Source organism: Phocoena sinus, chromosome 2, assembly GCF_008692025.1.
Source record: "Phocoena sinus isolate mPhoSin1 chromosome 2, mPhoSin1.pri, whole genome shotgun sequence".
In the NCBI taxonomy this organism is placed as follows: Eukaryota; Metazoa; Chordata; class Mammalia; order Artiodactyla; family Phocoenidae; genus Phocoena; species Phocoena sinus.
In genome coordinates, this window is record NC_045764.1 from 85,068,667 (window position 1) to 85,077,497 (window position 8,831).

Consider the following 8,831-nt stretch of genomic DNA (forward strand, 5'->3'; position numbering starts at 1 on the left):
TTATGAGGGCACGGAGTCCCATGCATGAGGACTCCATTCTCATGACCTAATCACCTCTGAGAGGCCCCCATTCCTAACACCATCACACTGGGGATCAGGATTTCAACATATGAATTTGAGGGGAGCTGGGAGTGGGGACAGAAACATTCAATCCATTGCACCTGGGAAAAAAGATCTTAATATAGATAGGTAGAAAAAGGAGCAACTCTTTATCCAAATTCACTGCCCCTAAAAAACTAGTTGGTTATCATTTAATTATGGTCAGTTGTCCACCAACCCATAAGTAAAATCTTTTATATAGAATGATATACAAACTATGCCATGCTTTTTAGTGAACTGAAATTTGAAATAGCAACTATTTCTTGTTATTTCTAATATATGGTTATAAAAAGGTGATTGTCAGCAATTTGCAAACGCACTTCAATAAGCAATATGCTACTCATTATTTTTAAAGTGCACATTAAACGTAAAGACCTAATGTTAGCAACCTTGGGGGTAAAAGCAATGATTAGTAAATCTTTGCTCTTCTTGCTTAGAGTAAAGGCTGTCAAGTATGACTACTTTCATATACAACAGAATCACTGACTAGGCATTGAAAAAAAATTCAGTCAGCTATCTGGTTGATTAATATAGAGGATATGTGGTATCCAGTTAAACTATTTTCTATAGCTGCTTCAAGTGATGTTAGGTGGGTTTGCTGTTGTGGCTGCATTCAGCTGGTGGCTAAGCTGAGCAAGAAAGTTCAAGAAGGTCTCTCTCATGTGTCTGGGGCTTTGGTGTTATTGACTGGGGCATTTCAGTTATTCCCTGTGTAGCATTTCTTTTCATGTAGTGCCTGCCTCCAAGGATCTGCCACATCTCTAGAAGGATAGCTTGGACTTCTCAAGATACCATGTTCCAGTTTTAAATATCTCTGTGCATTGATTTCATCTGAGAAGTAAAATTAATTTACTTTTGGAATAGCTCCTCATTTATTTTCATTTCCCATTGTGAAAATAAATTGAGGTGTCCAGACTTAAAATTTGGAAAATATTTTTAACTTTACAAAAGTATTTTCCAAAAGTAACAAAGACTTCTGTTTTTTAAACACAAAAAACATGTTCTCAGGGAAATGTGTCTTGAAAGGAGAAAAAAGAATTTTTTCCCCTAAGATTATAAAACATTAGGCTACTTGGTTCAATGTATTGTCTCCCCTTCCTTCCTTCCTTCCTTCGTTCCTTCTTTCCTTCCCTTCCTTCCTTCCTAAGTGCTTTAAAATCAGAATTTATTGTGTGTTAAATTATTAAAAGTTTCTCTAGAGTTTCCTAAAGTGTTTGTGAAATGTTTGCTTGAGAAACTGGAGGAAAAAAAGGTTACAATAGCAAACATTTAATAACATATCACTGTGAAAAAAAATCCTCTATAGTAAGTGATAAAAAGATTAGATAATCTTCTCTGAGAATGGAAGAAATCTAGACTTTAAAAAATTCCATTATCTTTACAATCCATTATACTTAGACTTAAAAAATCCCTGAGGTTAACAAAGCAATTTTTCTCAGATTCAGGATAGTTATAAAATTCTAAATATGTAATCAATTAAAGAAAAAGGAGCCATCAATAATTAGAAAATTTGAGTCTATTTGCAGCATTGTCAAGGATATACATGTGTTAAAAGAAACCATTGCCCTTGATAATAAGATTGCAAACATTGTTATTGGTGTTCAAGAGGAAATAAGATAAATATTCTTTTATACATATTTGAGTTGTTTTTTGAACTCCCAGCAGAGAACCAGTTGGCATCAACACTTTCATACAGGATAATCAAACATAAATTATTTCTTAAGCTAATAAATAGTTAGCTTTCACTCTAAGAATTTAACCAGAACTTTCACTCATGTTCTTCTCTGCTTCAGAAATTAACAGTTGTTTGTTAAATGCTCATGGATGTTTGTTATGACTGTACTGTATTACAATAACATAAATATTCATAATACATTTAATAACAAAGTAGATATTACCTCTAAGTTTAACTTATATTCAAGCTTAAAAAAGTAGTATTAAATTTTCAAAGCTTTTTATGATGAGTCTAGAGAGGAAAGTAAAATATGTAGATGTCATCTCTTATAAACTCTTAGCACATCCAGAAGCCTATGAAGTATTCTCTACCATTTTTTATTCCCATCTTTATCAGCCAGAAAAATATTTTCAATGTCATAAATGATCTCGGGGCAAAGACAAAGGCCCAAAGTGCCAACAATAAAACACAGTATCAGGGTTATAATAAATTAGAGGCTGTAAGACCCTTTAAGATTTTAGAATGATGTCAAGCAATGCCTCACAGGCCCTGAAGGCTACAGAATAAATACTGTGGGCATTTTCTACAGCACTTGGATTCTCAGCCCAAGGTAGAAGGGGCCTGCCTAGAAGAGATTTATGGAAGTGGTTTTTGTCTAATGGGGTGGAGTAATGTGCTAAATAAGGCTCACACAATTTTTAAGAAAATTATATTGATGAAGATACCATCAGTCAACTAAAAGAGAAGCAGTTCAAAAGGAAAAGTCTAGTCCCCCCAATTCTCTACAAGTCTTTTCTTCTTAAGTCTTTTTCTCTTAAGCTCTCCTCTACAAACAAAAATATTGCTGTATCAATTATCTATTGCCACATAAAAAAAAATCCCAAAACTTACTGGCTTAAAACAATGATTTAAAAATTTCTCATGTTTCTGTGGATTGACTGGTCATTCTGCTTCAAATGGCGTCAGCTGGAATCACTTACATGGCTGTATTCAGATGGTTGCTAAGCTGAGCTAGAAGGTTCAAGAAGACCTCTCTCACATGTCTGAGGCCTTGAAAATGTGATTGATTGGGGCATCTCATTTCTTCCCTATATGGCCTTTCTCTCCATGTGGTGTCTCTAGGGATTCCCCATGTGATCCTTCTCTCCAGCAGGATAGCATGGAATTCTAGCATGATGGCTCAGGACTCCAGGAGCATGAAAATGGAAACTGTCAGGCCTTATTTTCACCACATTTTATTGGTCAAAGTAAGTTACAAGGCCGGCCTAGATTGAAGGGGAAGGAAAATGGACCCCACTCCTCGAAGAGAAGAGTGGTATGCTTGTACAGGGAGGGGAAGAATTATTTGGGGGCCATCTTTGACAACTATCATAGTCCACCATCTGGCCACAATTCTTGTCCCACCTACATGCAAAACTATACTCACCGCATACCCTAAAAGTCTCATCCCATGATGACATTAGTTTAAGTTCAATATCTTATCATCTAAATCAGGTCCAGATGTGGAGAAAATGCCTCAGGTATTGTTCCTCAGGTGCAGCTACTTGGGGGTGGCTTCTCTCAGTCCAGATTTTCTAGGATAGAAAAACCACACAAACACTCCCAGTCAGAAAGGGGGTCAGGGAAACGGGAGACACAAAACTACAATTGTTGTTGAGGGCCTCTACACTAAAGGCAAAGGATAGTCTTTGACTGTGGTTCTGTTCATCCCTTTAGTGGTGATTTCCTAATCCATCCCTCACCTTGCTTCTTGGCTCCTCCCTCTGGGATTCTGGCTCTGCCCGCCAGTCATTCTTCCTTTTTCCTAAGAAAAGGAAAGCACTGGGTTGGAAATATTTCCTCTAAACTCTTCTTTTAAATTGAACAGTTCCTTCGTTAGCTCATTTCTCTCTTCTTGTACATTATCATCCATAGCTGTACAAAGTTAATTGGTACTTTCATCACTCTGCCTGGAAATCTCCTTAAGACATCTATAAACTCACCAAGTTCACTTTCTATGTTCTTTGTTATGGCAGGCAGAAGTATTGCCAAGCATTCTGTTACCATATCACTCAGGCCCTACATTTTCCAGCATTTAATAATTTCCTTACTGGCTTCTTCCACCCTCTACTAAGAGTCTGTTTACTATTCTTCAAGGCTAATAGCCTTCTAACCACCTGTATTATGTTTCTCCTGCTTGTGTAATATAACACCAAACTTAGCAGGCTTAACCAACACAAATTTATTATTATATAGTTCTGTAGGTTAGAAGCACAACACTGATCTCACAGGAATAAAATCAAGATGTTGGCTGAACAATATTCCTTTCTGGAGGCTGTTAGAGAAGAATATGTTCCCTTGCCTCTTCCAGCTTCTAGAGGCTGCCCACATTCTTTGGCTTGTTGTTCCCCTCGCCCATCTGCAAAGCCAGCAACAGAGTCTTAATTTCGAATCACTCTGACCTCCTCTTATGTATCCCTCTTCCACTTTAAGGACCCTTGTGTTTATATTGGCCCATCTGGATAACCCAAGGTAACCTCTACATCTCAAGATCCTTAATCATATCTGCCAAGTCCCTTTTACCATGTAAGGTAACATATCCATAGTTTCTGGGGATTAGGATGTGGATATCTTGAGGTAAGGGAGCATTATTCTGTCTACCACAATGACCTTTCAGCCTCCACTAGCAGTCTTCTTGCCACTCTTCCAATCCCCAACCTGCTACCTAGTCTTAAAGCCAGTACCATATGTTTCTGCATTTTGTTAAGATTACATGCTACTCCAGATCCAATTTCTCTATCTGTTGCTGAATAACAAATCACCCCCAAAAATGTAGTGTTTTAAAATAATAACAATCATTTATAAATTCTCTTAATTCACTGTTTGACTGTTTATATTTTTTGCTCCCCATGTGTGCTGGGGTCACTTCTGCAGCTGCATGCAGCTCATCTCACTCAGTCACCAAATGTAGGAAAGGCAGGACCTGAAGCAAAGTGGCTCTCTGCAGTTGAGCTAGACTGTGAAGAAACTGGAAGCTGGAGGTTGCTGACCTCATTCCTTGCGGTTGGGCAGCAAGTCCTTTCTTGAAGATGAATCTGGGCAGCATATCTCTTTGCTTACCACAATCCACCCCTTGCTTCATATAGGTCTATTTCTCCATGTATGTTTAGGAAGCAGCTCCTACAAGAGTGAAGGGGCCTCTTTTCCTGAGGGGAACTTAGAAGATAGAGGTTAGTGGGACAAACTACAGTCCCTACTGCTATAGTAAGGCTGTAGAATACAATCAATACTTGTCATCTCCCCCCTCCACTATCAATTCTAGATTTCCCTCATCCTCCACTACCACCTCTGCTGCTGTTGTCGGCTTACCTGGTGTTGTGACCTAGACCCTCATTCCCTGAGGGGTCTGAGTTTCTGCCACCATGCATTTATCAGGATGGAATTGCTATACCTTCTCTTTATATTCACAATTTGTTAAGTGGGCTCCATATTTACTCTTTCCTACCTTAATGGTGAGTGTAACAGGATCCCTATCTCCTTCTGATGATCAGAGTCAATTATCCCTGGCAAGAAGGTGTCCCCTTTTCTTGCCTGCTGGTCTCTGGGCACAAGGAGCCCAAAGTACCCAGGTAGCAGCTGCAGCTTATATTTCAATGGAATTTTTGCTCTATTTCTTAGAAGTGCATCCCTTTTAGGGACCAAGACCTCTCAATATGCAGAGTTCAGAGTTGTGAAGATAGGAAACATAAATAGCACTTTAAGGGTCATTAGAAGTGATTGTAAGGGCTAAGGACACTTCTGCTTTCAACCCTTGGCTCCTAGACCCATATTTTTTGTACTGAGGCACAGTGCCATATAAATATCTTTGATCGAATGCATATAATACATCTTGGAGTATGGCACCTCACTCTTTCAGAGTATTGCCTCTGAACTGGTATTCAGCTGTACCTTCAGCAGGTTGCTCCGAGGCCCTATCAAACTGGCAGTTTCTGGGTGGTGAGATACGTGACATTATCAGTGGATCCAGTGGATAAGGGTCCACTCCTGCACTTCCTTTTTTTGCAAAACAGGGTCCCTGGTTTGATGTGACATTATGTGAGATCTCATGCTAGTGAATCTATTACATAACACTCAGATGGTGGTACTGGCTCTTTGGGTAGGAAAAGCAACCCCATATCTGGAATATGTGTCTATTCCCGTAACAAGAAACAGGTGGTCACTCCAGGATGGAAGGGGCCTAACGTAGCCAACTTGACACTTGGTCTCAAGGAATGGTGTCATATCGGGAGCTCAGTGTTGCTCTCTATTGCTGGCAGTTGGGGCATGCAGCAGCAGCAGAAGCTAAATTAGCCTCATCAGTTGAACCCACACTCTGTCTTCATCCCTTCTCCAGTGGACACTCCATTCATATGCCCAAGGGCCAGCACCAGTTGGCCAATGACTGAGGCAGATGTCAACTGGGCAATTTATTCAGTCTTCTTTATTGTTTAGTGCCTCTTCAGTAGTGGATGCTCTCTGGTGGGTGTTACATGTGATGCAAAGACCTTCACTGTTCATGCTCACGCTCAGTGCCAATATGTCCATCCATAGGCCTCTATTTCAGACTTCCTGTGGTTGATCTTCCAATATTTCTTCTCCTAGGACAATCGCCAGTTCAGCCACCCAGACTACTCAGTTCTGGACAAGCCTTGTGTGCAACTAAAGAGGCCCACTTTCTGTAGAGCATCAGCCATCCAATTCTGGTATTCTTAACTCTATGAGTTCCTTCATGAGTCTCAAGCACCTGATATCCTGCACTCACTAGTTCATTCTCTTCCACAGGTGAACTCTCTCATTTTACCACTGGTGAAAGCTGCCACCTTGAGCCAGGGGCTCCTTATGTTCCATGTGCCACATGTGATGGGTTCCTCACAGGCACCTTAGACCACTACTGGGACCAACTGTCACAGTTCGGTTCTTTGAACATCCTGAGGTGGAATTTGGGCTGCAAGATATTTATCACAGAACACTTGTCAAGGGAAGGGGAAGAAGCAGATTGTGCAGAGGAAGAAGTCAAGCTGCAAAGGAGGAAGCTCTGGAGTGAGTTTTGCCTGACATAATGTGATGCATTAGGCTGAAATGGCAAGGGTTTTACATCCCCATTGTGTTCGGTCCTCAGATCTAGGGAGGATGTGACCTCAGGTAAAGTGTTTTCTATAGCTGCTGCAGATGAAGTGCTGACAGCTGGAGAATTTCTGTCCTCCACAATTCCTGAGGTTCATCAAGTCTTTCCTGGAAGGGGGATCAAGGCAGCACATCTCCATATCTATCAGAGCACCTAATCCATTTGCAAATCATCTTTGGCTCTAACTTCAAATATATCCAGGATCTGACCATTCCTTACCACTCTTTTATTATCATGACTGCTCTTGTCCAAGCAAGTATCATCTTTCACATGGACTATTGAAATAGTATTCTACTTAACTCCTTACCCTTTTACAGTCTATTTTTCACAAATGAGTCAGAATAATCCTTTAAAAATATAAGTCAAATCTTGTCACTCCTTTGCTTAAACCCTCCAATGGCTTCATATCTCACTCAGAGTAAAATCCAAACAACTACCATGGTCTCCAAAGCATTAAAGATGTGACCCCTTATCCCTACTCCACTATGATCCAGTCCTCAACCACTTTTCCCCCTCCCACAAGTTGGTCCAGCTAAACTGGCCTCCTTCCTATTTCCCAAACATGCCAAGTATATTGTTGCCTCAGGGTCTCTGCACATACTTGTTCCCTTTCCTCAGAATGCTATTCTTTGGGTTACCTGCACACTCACTTTCTCTCCCTTCATTCAGGTCTCTCCTCGATTCTACCTTATTGAGGCTCTCCAAGATGACCTTATTTAAAATAGCATCTCTTTCGTGCACCAGCCACTGTTTGTCTCTTACTCTGCTTTACTTTCCTTCTTAGCACTTATTACTTAATGTGCTATATCCATTACCTAGAAAAGAATCTGGCATGTAGTAGGCAACCAAAAATTTCTGTTGAGTGGATGAATCCTGGGATTTCCCTTTGCTGCTTTCTTGATGCCCTCTCCTCCCTTTTGGTTTCTCCCTTCTTTTCTTTCCCCATATCTCCTCCCTCTTGGGTCTCCCTCCCATCCTCCCTATCCCACCCCTCTAGGTGGTCACAAAGCACTGAGCTAATCTCACTGTGCTATGCGGCTGCTTCCCACTAGCTATCTATTTTACCTTTGGTAGTATATATAAGTCCATGCCACTCTCTCACTTTGTCCCAGCTTATGCTTCCCCCTCCCCATATCCTCAAGTCCATTCTCTACTTCTGTGACTTTATTCCTGTTCTGCCCCTGGGTTCTTCAAAACCTTTAGCTTTTTCTTTTTTTAGATTCCATACATATGTGCTAGCATACGGTATTTATTTTTCTCTTTCTGACTTACTTCACTCTGTATGACAGTCTCTAGGTCCATCCACCTCACTACAAATAACTCAATTTCATTTCTTTTTACGGCTGAGTAATATTCCATTGTATATATGCGCCACCTCTTCTTCATCCATTCATCTGTTGATGGACACTTAGGTTGCTTCCATGTCCTGGCTATTGTAAATAGAGCTGCAATGAACAACGTAGTACATGACTTTTTTGAATTATGCTTTTCTCAGGGTATATGCCTTGTAGTGGGATTGCTGGGTCATATGGTAGTTCTATTTTTAGTTTTTTAAGGAAACTTCGTACTGTTCTCCATAGTGGCTGGGTGAGTTTACATTCCCACCAATAGTGCAAGAGGGCTCCCTTATCTCCACACTCTCTCCAGCATTTCTTCTTTGTAGATTTTTTGATGATGGCCATTCTGACTGGTGTGAGGTGACACCTCGTTGTAGTTTTGACTTGCATTACTCTAATGATTAGTGATGTTGAGCATCCTTTCATGTGTTTGTTGGTAATCTGTATACCTTCTCTAGAGAAATGTCTACTTAGGTCTTCTGCCCATTTTTGGATTGGGTTATTTGTTTTTTGATATTGAGCTGCATGAGCTGCTTGTAAATTTTGGAGATTAATCCTTTGTCAGTTGCTTTATTTG